At 46.4% G+C, this 20,126-nt stretch overlaps 1 protein-coding gene across 5 annotated transcripts in view; it reads left to right on the top strand.

Annotated features, from left to right (window-relative positions):
- GAB1 (GRB2 associated binding protein 1) overlaps positions 1 to 20,126 on the top strand; it is a 534,151-nt gene that overhangs the window by 15,602 nt on the left and 498,423 nt on the right. The window lies entirely within an intron of this gene.

Here is a 20,126-nt window from a genome sequence, read left to right on the forward strand (position 1 = left end):
TTTTCCGTTCGATTCCCTAAAACTAAGAGGGGGATTCCCTGCCTCAAAGAAACTAAGGAAAACTGTCAATGTCCAAATGAAAATAGTCTGTCGCTGTCTTGTCCTTAAACCCTGCTTCTGACCCCAACACTTTAATGACTAATGTGTAAGAACTTCAAAGTAAACTAGTAGTGACAGTTCTTGCCACTTCAAACTCTCAAGTGTTCAATGGAAAACCAATATTCTGTTTCTTAACAAGCAATATTCCAGTGACCAGGGTTTGGCTCTTTTCCCCTGGCTTCTAACGGTTTCTGATTAGGAGCTTATCTTCCCCTTTTCAGTAATGCACAGTCTTTTATATTGTTAGGTTTTCAGACCCTCTTATTCCCAGGCCTTCTTATGGGTGTGGGGCCCAGACTCACAAAGCTTTATCACAAAACGTTGATTTATTCTTTTGACAAACATATACTTCCTTCTGGACAGTCTGTTTTTCTTAGGGTCCCAGACACTCTTCTTGTGTCCTGATGTGAGTGCGGGTCCTATAATCGCAATGCAGCGTCACCACAAATTGTTTTACTCTTCTGCCAAGTATGTCCGTCGCTTTCAAATGTTTCAACACTCTTTAGGCTCCCAGACCCTCTTGTGGTGTTCTGAATTGGTCTCTTATTTGGGTGCGTGCATCATGCTCGCAATATGTGTTCACCATGGCTTGGTCCACTCTCCTGCCAAGCCTGTGATTCTCTTTTACTTCCGCCTGTACTTTCAAGGTCCTACACCCTCTTGTTCTCTGTTTCTCAGTGGGGTGCGCGTCCCCTTCTCGCATGCTGCTTTCAGGGTCCGTGACACTTCTCAAATTATTTCACACTACTTTCCCGGCTACCCCGCACCTCCAGTCCTTCTCGGTAGGTCCACGTACCTTTTCATTTGGTTCACTTCGCCTGAGGAACGGTGCACTCCTCGGAGGATCCGGCAGCATGTGGAGACTTGGTTTAGCTATTTACTTGACTAACTTTAGTGTCCTTCTCGGAGCAGCTCGGCTCCGCTTTGCAACTCTCCGGTATGGGGGACGTCCAAAGATTGATTTGGGTACTTGCTTGCACTGTCCCTTCTTCCTAGACTACCAGTGGCGTACCTGTCTTCCGTGCGCATCGTCTCTCCCCCCCCCCCCTTCTCCACCGTGCTTGCTGGTGCGGTTCTCGCTTCTATTTGTCAGCTGCCAGCAGATCTCCACTCTCCTCCTCGGAGGGTAGCTCTCTCTTGGTGTCCCAGCTGACAGGGATTTGAACCCCCAAACTTACCTGTTGGTTTGTTCTGTAGTGTAGTGTAGTTGTTATTCATATAGCACCTTTACCTATTTGTATGGCCTCAACGTGCTTTGTGGTGGGAACGCTTTTTCGGGCTTTAGTCCAGGTATGGGAACATTCTCAGAAAAAGGCTAAAAGTGCATGTGTGTGTATTTGGCCAAGTTTAGGAATTGGGATGCTTACTGGAGTCTGTCTGCAACAGATGTCCACTGAAGTGATGCGTTAATACACCATCTTTGGACCAATCAAATATTGTGGAAAACTAGACCGTTCACTCCGCTCCTCTGGAGTGATCTGCATCCTACTTGCCATCTTCTTCACAGTACTTGTGTAATCTTTATATGGAAAACCAACAGTGTTGCCTGGTAATCTAGTCAGATATGAGGTATTGATTACTGTAGAACAAAGGATGTTGTCCCTATCTGAAGATGGGAAAGAAGGGTTGGTTTTTGGTAAAGAGGGGTTTTGGGATCAATTGGGATTATCTGGTGAGATCACCTTACCTTGCTCAAACCCATTGGTGATTAAAAAGCCAAGGCGGGAACCATTTTTATAAATGTTTGCTTCCTGGTTTTTTTCTTGTTGAATTGGCACTTCGATTAGTGAATTTGTTTCAAACATTACACAGGTTTTTCAAAATATGGGAGCCCCTTGAGTGAGAACGAATCCACTAAAATAACCTGTTTTATGGGAAGTGTGGTGGGTCGGAGGAACGAGCCAGTCACACTTCAAACATTTCTCTAACTTTTATTTAAATAATAAAGAGCGTGCCTTTCTTGCCCTATTTCTATAGGGGTATTTCCTGCCCAGCAAAACTAAGGATGTCAAATCAAAAATGTCCACAGCCCAAAACCTAAATCTACCTGACCCTACTACTAAATATAACTAAAAACAATGGGCCAAAAGAATCTCTTTTCACTCTTTGTTGCTTCCCTTTGACCGTCTCTCTCTCTTCGGCTTCTTTTCAGGGTGTGCTTGATTTACATTTTTATCAGCGGTACCAATGTCACTTTCCAGACATAGGGTGATCTCCTTTTTATGTTCCTCGCCTTAATGATGTATTCTGTAAGCGGCTCATGGGTTTAATGATCCATACTTGATGATGTATCTCAGAGTTCTTTAATAGCCTTTTGGCGATACTCTCTTATAGTCCTTCCTCTGACTATTTTACTCTTCCTCCATATGTCCTCTTATATTTGGCCAGGTGCATAACATCTCCACCCCTGTGTTCTCTCCACTGCGCTGGGTCTCTGATTTCTTGTTTCTGGATATTTTTGTGATGCACCATCTTTCTCACTTTCTCTCTTTAAAGGTTTCTCACTTTTGTTCTAATATGCTATTGGTAGGACTTTTCCGGCGTTATCCAAGCTTCAGTCTTTAAATTATGATTAGCCTTTGAAGTATTTTACACCGAACATCCTTTTGGCCTTTTCAGTGTTCCAAACTTAATATAACAGTTTTTACAATTTTCATCACTTTTCTTAACTTCCCCTGGTGGCCTCACCATTAAGAAAATCTCCCTGTACCTTCCTAAGGTGTGGTTGACTTTCTGGGGCTAGACGCTTGTTCGGGGTTCCTTCTTCGGTTTCTTTTCCCTCCACATCGGACTTCAGTTCCGTCCTGTTCTTAGCGTCTCCGTGCAGGGTATGGCTCAGCGACCGCTCACTGTCGGGGAGGTACCAGCGCTCCTGCTTGATGGTGGTCTCTGCGTAGTTCTGCAGGCACCCGGCCCACCCTGGTGCTTCCGTGGTCACGCCACCAGCTTGGACAATGGTTCACCCGTTGCTGGTTTAGCTGGGTCTCTGGCTTCTCCTCTTGGCGTTTCTCACTTCTGTGATTGTTGTCGGCTCGGCGGCTTGACACTGCTCCAACCCTCCAAGATGTTGTAAGCATGCAGGGGTTGCCCTGAGTATAGATCCCTCTTCCTGATATACCCGTCTTCCTTACATACAGGTTTTCTGTTTGAAGGCACAGTCCTCTTTGCTTCAGGATTCGTAACAAAAACCTGCATTGCCTGAAGCCAAAGGAACAAATGGTATTTTATTTCTTGTTGAAGTACCATATATGCAGATAAGTTGGGTGGCATAGGGAGTTCCTTGTGGGAATGAGTCCTTGCCCCCTACGGGGGGGGAGTCACTCCCGATTCAGCACAGATGTTCCCACTTAGGCTCTACAGTTATGATTTAGCTCACTTTACCTTTCACAGAGGAGAAATCTCCATTTGGAAAGCTGCTTGGTCACGTCCACAAGGACACTTCAGCACCCAAATGCCTGGTGATTCTCCCCTGAACAAGACTCTCCAGTGTGGTTTCCATCCCGTAGAATGGGTAACTGGTTATTGGGCCGTGTACGTTTTCAGTTGAGGGGCTAACCCTGATACATTTTTGCATATGTTTGATTTTGGTTTATTCCTGAGTTACTAAGGGTAATGCAGATTTTGACCTCTTGCTTACAGCGCATTGAGAGGCAGAGCGTCCAATCACTGACACCCAACAAAGCAGAAACCCGTTTCTGGGGTTGCTGTTGGTACTCTTGCTTAGAGAGGTGTGTACCATTTTGCCGCCGGACTGTCATTTTGAGTGGGAGCAGGCTAATATGGAAATACATTTCTCTTCTGTGAAATATAGTGAGCTAAAAACGTGTTTAAAGAACCCTTCAGCGTGGGAACCTACTGTGGTAGATCAGAAGAAGGAGACGGACAAGTGTTTTCCATTTTTACAGGATGTTCATTGAAAATAATGAAAGAATGCCTACCTTTGACCTATTCTAAGGGTTTTCCTACCTAACTCAACTGAACTAGGGTCCTCGTCGTCTTGTCTAAATTCCAATGTAAGTCTGTAGTCTGTCCCAAATCTAATCCTTACTGACCCTAACGCTTACCCGAAACAACTAAAGGCCAGGAGAATGACTCCCTTCTCCTGGAATTGCTTTACCAGCAAATGTCTCTTAATATATGATTTTCAAGTAGCTTCTTGCTGTTTCCTGTACCAGTTCGTAGAGTTCTTTCAACCGATTTCACCAGTTAACTTAATTTTTTTATTTTTTTTACTTTGTATTTTCAAGTTCCTCTCTCCAGGCGCTTAGACCTCCACACATTTCTTTACTCTGCTCCTCTCAATTATTGCAGGAAACTGTTATTTTCCTGACACCAGTTCTTCAAACTTTATATCTCCTAGAATTATTATTGGGTATTCCATGTGATATCCTTTTCCTTACACGTGGCTCTGTGTAATGTGCCTGTGTCAGTCCTTCTATAGGTTTTCCATTCACTAGGATATTTTGGTTGAACTCATTATTATTATTATTATTATTATTACTCTTAGTAATTTGTTTACCCTTACTGGGATGGGTAGGCTGAGTCCCTTTTGTAATTATCACTCTTCTTAAATATTCACATTTACTGTGATGCGTAGGTTTATTTGAATCATCACATTAGTTTCTGCTATTACTATGCTTAAGATTTTTCTGTTTTCCTTGATCTGTGCCTTGTCTGCCGGGTCTCCTGCTCTTCCCTGTATTGTAGTAAGGCTGCGTCACCAGGTTGGCGCTTGCCTTTGGCGTTCCTCTTAGTTTGTCAGAATGGCTTCGGCGTTGGACTTGTCTTCTCGCTCTGACACGCTTCAGTGTCTTTCTCCCTGTGTGGTCCCGGCATGAAAATGTGGATGCTCGTTGTCTCCAGTTAAGTAATCTCTCTGTGTTTTGTTGTGGTTTGGGTGTCTCCCATCCATGGGTTCTCTCTTCCAAGCTGTCCCACCAGAAACCTGTTACCTCTCGTGTGTACTTCCTCTGCTCCAGCTTTCACACAGTACCGCTCACGCAACTCAGGATTCCAAATCCCCTCTTGCATTTAGAGCAGCACTCTCTCCCGGTTATCAGCTGATTAGTAACTCCTGGCTGTCTCTCTCTGGCTCTACCCCTTTTTATGATGCTGTCCTTGAGCTTCCCTAGTTCCCAGCCATAGTCCTTTCTTTGTGCAGGACTCCTGCTCAGCATGACTCCTTTGGGTTTCTTCATCCCAGTGTCGGGCAATTTCTTCTTTTTTGTTCTTAGGTTTCCACTCGTCTCGTTGTTAAGTACTGACCTTTTGTAGACCGTTACAATAATGTATTTAGGGGGGGGGGAGTCTGGTTTTCTTGTAAATAGTATAGCCTCATGGTGTTTCTGATAGTGATGGAAAGGGAGTTCCTCGTTGGAAACAGCAGTTTTTGTCCCCAGGAGGGGGGGGGGGAGTCTTTTCCCCCCTGTGAGGTGACACTTGCCTCCACCCCTTGAGGGGAATGTTGCATAGCGGGATCACCCCCCCCCCCCCCACCTCCCCAGCTTCATAAGAAAAGGCTCAATCCTGGGGAGAAGTGACGGAATCCCTCAATTTGTCTTGCTACCCATAGAATAAGTTCCATCTCAGTTGAGGGGCTCCCACATTCCTGCATACTACACAGGTTTGGCTTCAGCGATTTCATTCTTTCAGCACAGTTGCCACACTTCTCACTACCCTGCAATGGGCACATAGGAAATGATGGTGTGAAGTTCCCAATGTTTTATGCATCACACACAGACAGGATTCCTATTTTTCGTTCTGCTACTCAAGGACAGAAAAACAACTCTGAAAATGTTATTTCACATTGTGTCAGAGGGTAAGGCTAACTCTTCCACAATTCAGTTGCATAAATGTTACCTTGGTGCATAGACCTTGAAAACAACAATACAACGTTGCAAAGAATAAGATTAATTATTTGAATGTAATGAAATACAACCATTACAGCATCTATTTGTGTTCGGAGCACCAGTGCAACTCCTGTGGCTGACGGGGAGAGAAACCACCCGGGACAAAATTAAGGGGTCTTTGGGGGGCTGGATGTATTGAAACCGGCTGCAGTGTCTGTGCCATTTTGGAAGGTGGGCTGGGTAGAAGGGGGTAGCTGAAAATTGTTTTCTGAAGACCACTCAGTTTGTAACCCATATTAAGACAAAACAAGTGATGGGTGGAAGGTTTGGAATACATCTGAACGGTTTAGGTTGAAATTAACGAAAGAAAATGGTCGCGTTGACCAAAAGTTCTAAAAATGCTACCACCAAAGGTTCGAACACCAAAAGTTTGAACCTTGGGTGGTAGCAAAAAAAACCGGGGGCTGCTGGGGTGTCCCCCGCATCGCCCCGCTCACTATACTTAATGGTATATTGAGCGGGGGTTGCGGGGGACACCCCCGCAGCCTTCCGTTTACATTTTTTAAATTTAAAAAAAAAAAAAAAAAAAGACCCTGCAGCGCCGGTTCCCGATCACGGAAGTGAAAGGGAACTGGCGCTGCAGGAACCCAGCGTGAAGAACAAGGTAAGTGGGGTTTGTTTATGTTGTGGGTGGGGGTGTGCTGAGGGTGTGGGTGGGAGGGGTGTTATGGGTGTGTTGTGTGAGAATGTATGTGTGTTCGCATGAGAAAGGTGCAAACATTTGGTAGTTCGCACCTTTCTCATGCGCACGATTTGCCCGCGGTATTTTCTGCTACGGGCTAATCACTTGGATTCCATCTGAACCACTGGCCCTGCTCTGGGCAACCTTCCACACCAACATTTTTTTTTTTAGCCTGTCTGCACCATTGCAGAGGGGGTCCAGCCATATGCAAGTCAGTCAAGTACTGCCACCGAAGGCAGCAGGCCAACCTGAACTGCTAGGGCATGTTTTTTCTGCAAGGAAACGCGAGCAACCCCAGCCATTTTTCAGGCTTGTTGGTCCTCATCAGTGAGGTGCAGCTTGGTTCCCTATGACGCAGCAAGCGAGGAACCCTTGTCTGGGCATGCCCTCTCTCACACAGGGCGACGAACTATAACCAGAAAAGTGGTCGGTGGAAGGTTCCAGCCATCACCTTTTGGTTTTGATCATGTCACCCTGAGTAGTGGGATGGGTATGCCCAGACTTGTGTCCCGAGCCTGCATTGGGGGTTCTTGTGGTCTCGTGCAGAAGGGATGTGACCTAGCAGTTTGGGCTGGACGGCCCCTTTTGTGGTGGGACCAAGCCTGATTTGCATATGGTCTTTCCCCATCTGTAGTGGCTTGGCAGATTGAAAAACGATGGTCAGGATGGTTGCCCAGAGCTGCACCTGTGGTTAAGATTCATTCTAAACCCTGCAACCATCTCGTCTAGTTTATACTACATTTTTTGGTTGGTTGTGCAAAAGTAAATCTATCATACATACGTAGTTTTATTAAGATGCTCCTGGATCTCTGCGGTTGTTGGATGCAGTAGGAAATAATCATTAACGCATATTGAGTGAAATTCGTAAAAAATATGTATAGTATTAACTTAGTAACCATCCTATGGGCAATGGGTTACATGTCAAGCTTTACCTACCTCTTGGTCTCCAAAGATAACATTCCCCGAACTTCACAACACAAAATGTAAGGTTGTTCAACCACTGATACTGCACTGCCTAGTGCTTCTTGCAGGTAACCTGTTGTGCATCCTCAAAATAACCTTATGCCCCCCAGTTCATAATCATGTACTAGGCTCACGTTGTTTCATTGAACCCATTGCCTTTACCAGGCCTCAAAATTTGAAATCGCTACTTTAAGTAATTGACAATCAACTGTTGGCGAGTAAGACATGATGTGTTGCGTGCAAGTAAAGAATTGAGAGGGCAAGTAACTTTTTGTACCTGGCTAGTAGCTAGCAACCTAAAAGTAATAGCCTTGGGTTTTACAAAGGATTCCAGGTCTGCACTAAACCCTACTGCAAATGAAACTTTTTGACCGGCAGGGGTTTGACGTGAGCCTTTAGACAAAAACAAGAGTACCACTCAATTAAGAACACTGGGAAAATCAAAAAGCTGGATTGTAAAGAAAATGTCTGATAAAGACTGTTTGACTCTTAAGTCTAATCTGAAATCGTCCCTGCTTCTGTAGTTGTCGACACACGAGGAGGCCAAACCTCATCCGCAGTCTGGGTCCTCCCTTTTACCTCTTCAACATATTCATGCATCTAGCACAATCTACTAGAGATGGAGGCAGAAAAATACAAAACTATATGAACATGTTACAGCCACCACAAAAGCCTCAGTGCTTCCCTAAATCCGTTCCAATCTGGCTTCTCTAAGAGTGCTACACTTGAAGAACTCCCTCCTCAAACTTTTGTTCCTGCACCATACTCGACAAACCCTGCTGTGACATCTTACCCAGTCTGCAAAGTGCCAGTACTGCCACACCTCACACCGCTCAACTCCCTAGGTTGCATCTGGTGTAGCAGGACTAAGCCTGGTTTGCCTAGCGGTCTCCTTCAAAGGCAGAGCCTAGTGTGCCAGTGTCATCTAGCTGTTTGTCCTAGTCCATGCTGTCACGCTTTTCAGTGTCTTTAACTGCAGACTGTCCATACAAGCTTTGCATATTTTTGGAAACGAGGGTCCCACAAACAGCTAGGTATTATGCATTGGTGTCTAATCAGATGAGCATTTCCTCATCCGCCCCCTCTCCAGGTGCATGAAGAAAATAGCCAGTGCCATTCAGCTTCGAGTTGAATGAAGTGCAATCTTAGAATCCTTTAAGTGGCACAGCATCGTAGAGCGGGTGCACAAGTCCACTGAAACCCGCACTGGGTGGGAGAGAAGCCACAGTATTCCTCATTTCAGTCAGAATCTTTGATTTGTCTTGCAGGATCAAGTGGTGCTTGTAACTGAGTTCTAAGGGCTCACCTCTTATACATCCGCTGGCAAAGTCCTTTCAGTGTGCCTATTTAAAGGGCGCTTACGTTGGTCAGACCGTGTGTAAAGCTGGGGAATATGTGACTGGACTACAATATCATATTCCCTACATGTCTATAGCATTGTCGCTTGCGACTCATCCTCTGCCTCCAATGCAGACTGGACAGAGGTGACCACTTTTCTGCGACTCACTGTTAGTAAATGACATATGGCCTGTGCAAGATTTCTGACAGCACTGTAGGCAACCGGAGATTGAAATTGAGCTCCAGCATGTAGTAATGCAACAGGGTCTCTTACCCAAGTCAGTAAAAGTAATGTCATGGCAGTAGTCCTTTTGCTAGCTTGTGCTTAATTAGTTTGTCTGCATGCAATCTGCATGGAGGATTGTGAAAAGAAAGTATCCGTAGCCAGGGAGCTCCAGAATTCGTAGCCTGCACACCACAAAGAGCTGTTCTATGACGGTCTTGGATTCAAAAATGTATTTAACTCCTCATTGCTACCCTTTTCAGGACGATTTTACGGTTTGGCTGAGCGTGGAGGTGGAGGGGGTGGTCCAAGCCAAAACCTTTTCCTGAACGTTCATGACCGCAAATGGGTGTGCCCTACATTGGCAACCATTGTCGAGGGGCATTTCCCACTTCTGGACCGATGGACCTTGCTGCTTTTTTTTTTTGTCCCACGTCTACCCACTGGATCCTGGCATTTAGGTCAGGAATTTACATTGCAAATGCAACTGATTCAGTGCTTGAAGACACACAGAATCTTTCTTTGTTCCCTTCATTTGATGATGTTTGGGATTTGTGAGAAACCTGAGGGGAACTGTACTCTTCATGGGTCCTCTTCACAGGTGGCCAGGGAAAGGCCATTGCTTTTGGATCCTGACCCTGGTGGTGAACTGAGAAGATAGGACGTCTTTGGGAGAGACGCTGTATTCCCCCTTTCCCATTCCATAATGAAATCCCAGGTGTACTCATGGGTTGTTACCCCTTTTGCTCTGGCCAGAGTGACATAAGGAAATATTATAAATCCAGAAATCACAGAAGGTGGGTAAAGGAGAGGAGGGTTAATAAGGAGACATGGTATCCCGCTTTCCCTATTGAAGACCAGCCTAACCCTCCCCCGGCCTTTATGGGGTATTGTAACACCTTTCCCCACATTTTCCATCATTCAAAACATTATGGTACTGGGACGGGAAAGAGGCAACTCAGAGTGATGAATACTATCAGGTCATTTCACCGCTCTTGTACTGAGATGAGGAAGAGGCCTGCAGAGTATTGTAAAGATCAGGCATGTCCCTTTATGGTCAGGCAATTGGACTAAGTGACTATCACCCGTGGCCACTTAGAAAGCCAAACCAATACAAAAAATGCAGGCTTTTTCACAAAAGGGTCGTCGCACAGCAGGCTGGATCGTGGACCCGCCTGGAGCTGGGAGCTGGCGAACCAGTGAGGCGGGAGACACGAGTGTGGGAAGCCGTGTTGAGCAAGAACCTGAGACCCCAGGGTCGAGGCAGGCTCCGAGAAGGTTGGGAAGTCCCTAGCACCTGCCGTGTCGGGCACAAGCGGGAGCTGTGAGGCTCCGAAGCACTCCGGTCGTCGCGGACCAGGGGGAAGAGTGAGCAGCACTCTTCCCCAACCTCTGTGAGAGAACAGCAGAGGCCGTGGAAGCAGGAAAGACACCGTGAAAAAAGGAACAAAGCCAACAGCAGCTGCCGTCTGAAGCCGGTGAGTGCAGATGGGAAACGCTCCTACCAGGTGCTCCAAAAACCGGCAACAATCCTTTCTTAAATGTCAAACATTGGGGAAACCATCATAAGTACTTTTGAATACTGAAGCAAGTGCTTATAATTGTGAAATAAAGAGAAGATAGTTTCTAGAGTCAAACAGATATTTGAATACCGAACAAACTGAAAGCATTATTGAATACCGTACAGAATTAAAGCAACATGAAAGTATGATTGAATAAGCATTTCTGAATGGCGCAAGGCGATAAAGCAAATTATGAGAATGTTTTCAATGACACAAAAGCAGCGTGGTGCAGGTGCCAAATACCACAACACAAGTTGGTTGAAATGCAAGTGTTGGCAAAGCCAGTAACATCTGAAGAAGGTTGTGAGCAGAGAAACATATTGACACAAGTCAAGTGGTGAAAGAACTAGAGGTTGAATTGAAACCTGTATTGGCAAGGGCCAGCAGCATAACCAAGTGAATGGTGACCAAGCTAACCACAACAGTCTTTTCAGAAGAGAATTCTGATACAAGAAGTACTTTTCACTGTCGAGGGAAAGCAGTGGACAATTGTTGCAAAAGGTAATGAAGACGGGTATCGGTTGCGTGACCTGTGATGGGTGATGGGAGGACCGGGTGTTCTGTCAACTGCGTCTAGACAGAGTTCCCTGCATGGAAAGCAAATGAAAGAAGGAATCAAGAGTGTAAATACCCAGAAGGAGCAGGTCAATTAAGATAATATATATATGACTTGTGTTGTAGCAGACGTGCATTGGTGAACCAGATAAATTACCCTTGCTAAGAGGGTTGGGGAGGATCCCAATCCTTTGAGAACTGTGAACTATCTGTCTTGAACTTGGAGAAGGAACCCCATGAGTTTTGTGGAGCTGTTTCAACTTGATAGGAGAGCTGAGAAGTAAGCCAGTAGCTGGAGGAAGCTCTGAACCTTTTGGGACACTGTTTCTTTTATTGCCGACATCTCTGGACATTGTTAGCTTTCATTGTGAGGGCAGGCGTATGTTTTGGACACAGACAGACTTTTAGGTTGAACTCTTTGACTGACTGTCCTTAGTTTCTTTAGGTAGGGAAATCCCACCTTGGCTTAGGCAAAGTTAGGCCTTCATCCATCCTGACATTTAAGTTAAATAAAGTAATTTTGTTTGAACTTTGAATCTGTTGTCTGTGTCTTGCTTCATGATGCCTTCACAAAGTATATGGTTGTCTTGCAGGTTATAATGAGGCAAGTGGAGTGGATTTCAGAATTCACCTGGGAGAATTGCTGAGTTATCGCCATGGAATTAGGTGCTACTGTGTTTGGTAGACCTAATCTGTGACTCAAAAACTAAAATCTGGAGCAATCCTGCTCTGCTTAAATGTATGCATTATAGGCAGCTGTTCTTTTGATGACCGGATCTATGATCTAATATAGAGGGCTTGTTTCTGACCTATGCAGGTCAGACTTCTTACTACAGCGGGCTGTCGTCTTCATCCTTCCATCTCCATAACTAATCTTTTAGACTCCCTTTTGTATCTGACCAAACCTGAAAGATGCTTACCTTCATACTCCCCTTTGGCATCCTCCCAATCAATGTGTCTGGTTTTCTGTCCAGGACTAACTTTATCAATTCATGGTCTCTCTTTTTGGCCTGTAGATGTCCTCTGTTATTCCCAAAGATTATGGCAGCTGTAGTGGGGTTACATCCCAGCCAATGAAATTTTGTCTGCTCCTGAACTTGGCAAAAGTGTTACTTATTTCATCACAAGAGCTCTCGTATTTTGGGCTGAGGTTCTGGACAGACCAGGCATGCGTTCTCTTGCAGAATGAGGCATGCTAAAGCTCCAAACCGATCGTAAATGATCCTATGGAGAGGTCCCTGGCAGCAGTATAGTTGTAGCTCGGCTCCAAATGAGACATGCCTGCAAGACTCTTCAACTCCATTGGCCCTGTCTGTTCCTCTTTCCATGTTGTTTCAGAGCTTTAATTGTTGGAATGTTCCTGTCGGCGCCTCTTGCCATCAAGTATCATGGTGGATGAGCTGGGAGCTTTTACCGATGGGCTGTTCCCTGACTCCTGTTTCTCTGTTAAGTTTGAAAACCAATGCAGCACTCTGTGCTGGGAACCCTATTGGTTATCCTGCCAGGATCAGGGCAGATGATGGGATTGTGTAGAGGTTTCATTGCTCATTCAACTGGAAAGAGCTGACTGCAAAGTACAGCTTGGGGGGCGGGGGGCAAGGAGACGTGTTTCAGTCAAAACCCTTCATGCTTAGTTGTGTGATTGGAAGAGTGGTATGTGGTCTCTATTGCTTAACGACCTATTGAAGTTAAGCACGTAAGCAGAAAGGAATCCTTCCTTCTAGTGGAAGTACACATACTGTGGGTTAAGGATGCAGGAGCAGAGAGACTATGATGCATTTCCCTATGCTCTTCCTCTCTATTTTGTTGATGTGACATACTGGTTCTTTCTGTTTGCCTCCTGTTGCCAACATTCACTTTTTCCTTTAGGTCGCCACACTCCTGGGTGTCGGGAGTGGTTGCCCTGATTATTAGCTGCCCCATGGGTCTCCTGTATGCCTCTTCCTTCCTGTGTTTTGCAACCCCCTCGTTCAAACCTTTGTGCTTCTGAAGTCCAGGAGAGCCAGGTTAGTCCAGGAGGGTGGTAGTCCTCTGATGCCGGGTTCTTCCCTGTTGCCCATGTGCTTTGGAATCACCTCTTCTCCTGGAGAAGAGTTTATTTGCCTCTGTTTCTTGCATTGCAAGATGAGTGAAGGTTCATCCAGTGACTGGGTTTAACCCAGGATGTAGCAATAGCTTTTCATCCCAGTCATGCCTGGGGCATTGGTCGTCTTTTCAAGATTGGTGCAAAAGGGTTCTATGTTTCCTTGCTTTGTTATCCAGAGGGACCAGTGGGGTGTAGATTGAACCTTTTCAAGAACATTGGGGGGCGAGCTGGCCGCAATTGACAGTTCAGGCATTGCGGCTTCTCCACAGTTCCAAGTTCATTGGCCCTCGGGTTGGGGAAGTTTTAGCAGTGGCCATTTCTGCTCCCCATCTGGGATACTCATGGCGTTTATGCTCCTCCTCATATCATCATCCCCCAGCATGCATCTCTTCGGGTCAGTCATGTCTCTTCTTTCAAAGATCCTGCCCCAAAAATCAAATAATTTCTAAGTATTTTTCTTTATATTTCTCTATTGCCTTATTCCATGAGATTATAATAAATGCACTCGACGATCACAGTGGATTTGGCCAGAGTTCCCCAAATTTGAATGTCCCGACTCCTTGCCCATTTCATTCTGGTCTACCAGGCAGCTCATCATTGGCTACTCCAAGCCGACTGTGTGGTTGTGGCAGTCCTTTCTCTGGCAGTCATTACACCGAAACACCCCCGCCCCCTCTTCCTCAGAGTTTTTGGGGCCTTGGGTGGAAGCAAAAAGTGCTATGAAGCAATAAGGCCAGATTTCCTAGAACAGCTCAGGAAGCGGGTAGCTAAGCTCAACTTTAGAGTGAAGTGAATTGAGAAACTGATAAAGTTTTAAGTACATGTAGGGACAATAGACATGTGAGAGGTCATAACCTGTGACGTCGCACTCGCAAGCGCCCCTAACTATGGGAATATAGCTGCCCAGGGAGACATTTGAATTATGTGAAATAGTGGGATGCCTCCTATGCATAAGTAATTGCACTGAGGGTCACAACATATAAAGCGGTCGAACTTCCAGACCGTTCCACCTCGCAACAGGGACACCCACCAGCCACCTCAAACTTGAGCACAGCCTTTTAATGTCACATACATGGAACATTATATAAAGCATACACTCGACGGACACCGGGCTCCCATGCAGCATCACTGCTGGTGTCTTGCAGGGACTGGACACCACATGCGTCTCTCCCTCCAGACTTGTGCCCCAGTCATGCTCTCGGGTATACATTCTGTCAGAGCAGTAGTTCCTCACAAATGCATTGGGACTCTGTTGGGACTGAATAATATTTGTCTGGCAGCTACACAGGCTTTGGTCCCTCTGCCCATCTGGATCCCATTTGTCAGCTAAAGGGCCTCCATTTTCAAGACTGGGCTTTTCAAGACTTAGTTCAGCTCACCCTTGAACCCACGTTTTGAGTTTATGCACTGGCTGTTATCCATTGAAGTGTATTTAGCAGCACCTGTGGGTATGGCTTCCTTTATGTGACTCGCTGTGTTTATTGCTGTAGTATTTCATGAAAGAATAATGAAGGCACCAAGAAAGAGGGACTGAAAAATAATGGCCAGATTACCTTTTGGGAATCCTCCTTGCTCCCAGTCTTGTCACACAAACTACTTTCTACTCCGCAACCTTCTGATTTTACTGGGCATCGAGCCTGCTGGGGATGCCCTGTAAGCCTCATGTAGTCAGCCGGATGTGTTGGCATTGGGATGGTAGAAGGAATATGCAATGCTGGATTGTGTCACCTGTTGGATTCCGATCTCCTGCGAAGGGTAAAGCAGCGTAGGACTTGAGTAATGATGATGGCCATAAATAACCTGGTTACTCCTTGCCGTTCTTTATCAAAATGGCGATGCTGTGTGGAGTTTCTGTTAACAGGCATCACAGAATTCTGTACATGAACACTATGCAAAGCTTCCGGCCCTCCAATCTGTTCATATCTTTGGACCCGACACCCGTGTTACCCTCGACAACCTGCTCTATCGTGTTCTCCAAAAAGGCCAAAATGAGATGGCTGCAAGTAGTTCAGAATGACTCCGCTAATCTCCTTACAGGCTGCTGCATCCCGGCGGGAGAAACCGCCATTCTTGGCTTCTGGGGCAACGTGAGAAATACATTAGGTAGTAACCTTTTTATTAACTGTTTTGGGGTATTTGCAACAGCTGGGCCTATGTTGCTCCGAGGGTTAGATCAGAATACACCATTGCTATTTGTCACTTTCTAGCAAAAGAAAGGGATTTAACCACCCTATAGTTCACGAGTACCGGAAACGCACGTTGTTGTTTGAGTACAGAAATGTTTGCCTCTGATCCAGGCCTTCAGCTGCTAAAAGTACCCCTTCTCTGCGCACGACCTATTTTCCTTCAGCTCTCCAGGTTGAACCTTCCTCCCAGCACTCTGTTTTGATGCTGTAAGCACAGTGTCTGGGTCTGCAAGCCCCACGTGTTCGTGTGCAATAGAGACAGACGTGCAGTTGACTTCTCTTACTCCCTCCCTGACCATTAGCCAATGCCGAAGAAAGTATGGCTCATGTTTAAATCGACTGGTGCTTCCTGATTTTGTGGTAAAATAAGGCGATGATCCTATGTCTGTTACTCATCCAGAAGCCTGACACAGTTTCCAGAGTCCTGTCTTGCGGACTTGTCTTTTCTTCCAGCAGTGTTTATCAGACTATGCGAGGTATGCCTGCAAATTGTAGCTTCCACATGAGCAGTGTAATTAAACGAAAAGTACCTACACATATCCTGGCCTGAGCACGATTGGAGGTGGGGGGTGGGGGGTGGGGGGAGGGGAGAACCGACAATCTTTTGATTGGACCCACTTCAACTCTGCTTCGTTGCAAATGGGAAATGTAATTGTGTTAGTCTTGGTTGTTTGTGTGCATAAACATGATTACAAAGTGCTAACCACATATCTACAGCTGAACGCAGCAGTAACCAGTCCCTCGGGATCCTCGACTTGTAGGAGGACCGACATTTGCGTATGTCGGAGTGTTGCATGGCGGTCTTTAAATGATTGTTCTTACATGGGTGCCCATGGCTTCCTTTTGTAGCACTCTAATGGAGAAGTGCATGCTCGACCTCTGAAGTCCCATGCTTTTCTAATGAGCAAATCAATGGAGGCTGCCGTAAGTCTTCTTGTCAAGAAGGCGTGTGCGGCGCTCGCTCTCATTGGTATTCCATAGGATGCTTCTCGCCATGACACATGGCTTGGAGTGCAGTGGCGGAGCCAGTGTGGGGCAGCAGCTCCCCCTTTGCTCCGCCCTGGTGCCCAGTGCTCACTATTATCGCCCCCCTCCCCAAAAGCTGACTCTGCTAATGTTGAAGTGCATGTTTCCTTTTCCACATGGATGTCCATGATATGATATGGCATTTATAACGCACCTATACACAGGTGTTTCAAGGCGCGACGAGGCAAGGGATCGGAACAGAGGGAAGACAGAAAACGAAACTACTAGGCCAGGTGTCTTTCAGTTCACGCAAGTGCATGGGAAGGTGGGGGGGAGAAGTGCAGAGTGGGAAGGGGAGAGGACAGTGCAGCACATCGGATAAGAAATAATAACAGTAGGTAAAGTACGGCCAGCAGGAGGAAAGTGCAAGGGTAAGTGCAGACAACAGGTGTCAAGTGCTGGTAGTGGGACTGTTGGGATACAGAAACCGTCCCCAAGTGCAGGGTTGTCAGGAGGGCAGTGCAGGAGTGCAACTGGCAGGGGGAGGGGGGCCTGGCCCCGAGATCAGAGGGCGCCAGGCAACCAGTGCAAAGTCAGTGTCAGCCAGGAAGTCGGCAAGGGAGAGGAGGAGAAAAAGCAGAAGCAAAGAGAAAGGTTTTGAGGTGCTTCCGGAACCAAAGATGATTCTCCTCAAGTTTCAGGGAGGCTGGGAGGCTGTTCCAGAGGGAGGCCCCAGCCGAAGGAGATATACCACCAATTTGTTGCTTGGAGAAGCGACTGACCCTGGGGGAGTTTGAGGCAGATGAGTGAAGAGCTCGAGAAGGAAGGTAATTAGGAAGAGAGAGTTGAGTGTATTGAGCCCCCAGGCCCCAGAAGGCCTTGTGGACGATGCAGAGGGTTTTGAACTTAATCCTTGGAGCCACTGGGAGCCAGTGTAGCGATTTCATTCCTGTAGAGGTACGATCCCTGGGCTTGAAGCCAAGGACAAGTCTTGCAGTCCTGTTCTGGATAAGTTGCAGAGGGGAGAGAGTAGAAGCAGGCAGATTTATAAAGAGGCTTTTGCAGTAGTCCAGCTTGGAGAGACCCAGAGCTATGGAGAGAGTGAGCTTCTGGGGGAAGGAGAAGAAAGTAAGAATACCTCTGAGGAGGTGCAGTTGGTAGTGTGACTTCTTAGAGACGTCAGAGATGTGAGGAGAGAAGGAGAGTGTAGAGTCGAAGATGACCCCGAGGTTTTTAGCCTTGTGGGTGGGAGCAGGAAGAGGGCCAAGAGAGGCCGGCCAGAGGGCTACAGGAAAGGAGGGAGCGGGAGTGCCAATGACTCTCTGGTGCTTTCAAGTGGCTGGTGATGGCAAAACGGTGGTATGGCGTGGGGCAGAACCGAGCCAGGTCCTGTGCCCTCCCCTGCACAGATTACCTTCTCAACAAGACAAACCCAACCATGGTAACACGGCCTCTGGCATTGTCCATGAACAGGCATTGGTCTAGTTTCACTATGAAAATGAATGTTCATTGGTTTTGTTGGTTATAAAGATTCAGAGTACACAAATAAAATAAAACCCGTATTGAAATGTTCTCCTTTGGGGTGAGTGGAACCGCTACACTTTCCACAGAATCCTAGGTGTCAAATTGGCATAATACATGCTCCCTCAAACAGATTATCCCAGCGCTTTTGACAAGTCTTGTCTTCTGTCTCTGCTTTTTCCCAGCGTGTACACACTTCGCTAAATATGTGAAAACAAATCTGCTTTGTGGGAGTCCTACATTCATCGGTTGAACTGGGATCCCTTAAATATGGCCATGTCCCATCCAAGTAGGCAAGTTTGGATCTATGGTGAAGTGCAATACCTTGATTCGCTTGCTAATCCAGTGGGTCCTGCCACCTATTTTACTCTTTCATATTCTGATGTTCTACACAATGTGCATAGTATTGTCCGTGCTTATTGTTGCCTAGGTTATTTTGCGTATTATAGTACTCTGATGGAGGTTACTTAAACTGTATGACCATATTGCAAGTTACACGTTTGGATGGGTGTTGCTCATTTCGATACCCCTTAGTACTTTTGGGTCAACTTAACTTAAATGGACCTTTTAGACATTCGTAATATGGGCTCCGCTTTATTTTGCTCCTAAATGCCGAATGTAATCTTTGCTCTGTGTCATTGCTCCTAGGGACCCCCATGTAATTCATGCCCTTATGTGATTTGCTCTTGGGTGCCCCAGAGTAGGGTGCGCTCTGCATGGATATTGCACCTTGGCTGGCCTCAAAATCTGCACTCGCCATTGGCGAGTAATACATTGTGTGCTGTGCGCGAGAAATGAGAGGGCGAGTGACTTTTTATGGATGTCTAGTAGCTCGTAAATTGAAATGTTGACCATCCCCACCCCCCGCTCCTGGAGACTCCAATGTTATTGCCATACCTCTAACTTACTTCTTACCTCTAACTCCCTCAGGGTCAGTCGTTCCTCAAAGAAACGAGCTGGGGGTAGATCTGTCTTCGGCTGGGGCCTCCCTCTGGAACAGCCTCCCTGCCACTCTAAAACTTGAGGAGAACCATCTCTGGTTCCGGAAGCACCTCAAAACCTTCCTCTTTGCTTCTGCCTTCTCCTCCCCTCTCCCCTGTAGATTCTGCTTTCCCTCGGCACCATGCACCGGGCCACCCTCTGTCCTCTGGGCCCAGGTACCTGCTCATCTTGCCACCCTCACGCACTGCCTCCGGGCCACCCCCTGCACTGGGGTCTGTATCTGTACCCATACAGCCCTCCCATTTTCTTCCTGCACTTTCAGACCTACACGGCCTGCTACCATAAACCCAGCACTTGCCACTTGCTGGCCGCACTCCCATTGTTTGTTGCCTTTTTATTATTTTATTATTATTTTTGTTTTTTTTTCCTTCTCGCTCCGCACTCTCCTTTTTGTTCCCCCTTCCATGCACTTCTCCCCCTTCTCCCTCTACTCTGCACTTGCACGTTCTCAATGCCACTGGGCCTAGTAAGATCGTTGTTTTTGTTCTCCCTTGTTCCCTTTCCCTGCCTGCTTGCGCTCTGAAACACTTGTGTATGAGCGCAATAGAAATAAAATATCAATCAATCAATCGTACTATCTTTTTGCTCCTGTGTGCCCCAAATGTAGTTTGTGCCCGACTTTGATATCGTTCCTATGGGTCCTAATGTTGTTCATGTGCTTCTGATTTTTGCCCCAGGCTTTCAACAGTGATTTTTGCCCTACTGTATTGTTGCTTCTGGGGGTCCTGATGTGGTTCATGCCTTGTTTTGCTATTTCTCGTTGGATTCCCAGTTTGGTTTGTACCCTGCTCTGGTTTGGCTCCTGGGTATCCCTATATAACTTGTGGGGGACACAGTATCAGGGAGGGAGGCATGGAGGTAAATGTGTGCTACCGAGTTAGAGGGAATTACAACATGGCCTAGTTGCGGGCCTCAAAATGTGCCCTCTCTACTAGCTGGTGATAATTGACACTTGGCGAGTAATCCTTGGTGTGCTGGCTATAAGTGGGAGACATGATGGGGCTAATGACATTTTATGACTGGCTAGTAGCTTG

Source organism: Ambystoma mexicanum, chromosome 6q, assembly GCF_040938575.1.
Source record: "Ambystoma mexicanum isolate Mex_15411 chromosome 6q, UKY_AmexF1_1, whole genome shotgun sequence".
Taxonomy (NCBI): Eukaryota; Metazoa; Chordata; class Amphibia; order Caudata; family Ambystomatidae; genus Ambystoma; species Ambystoma mexicanum.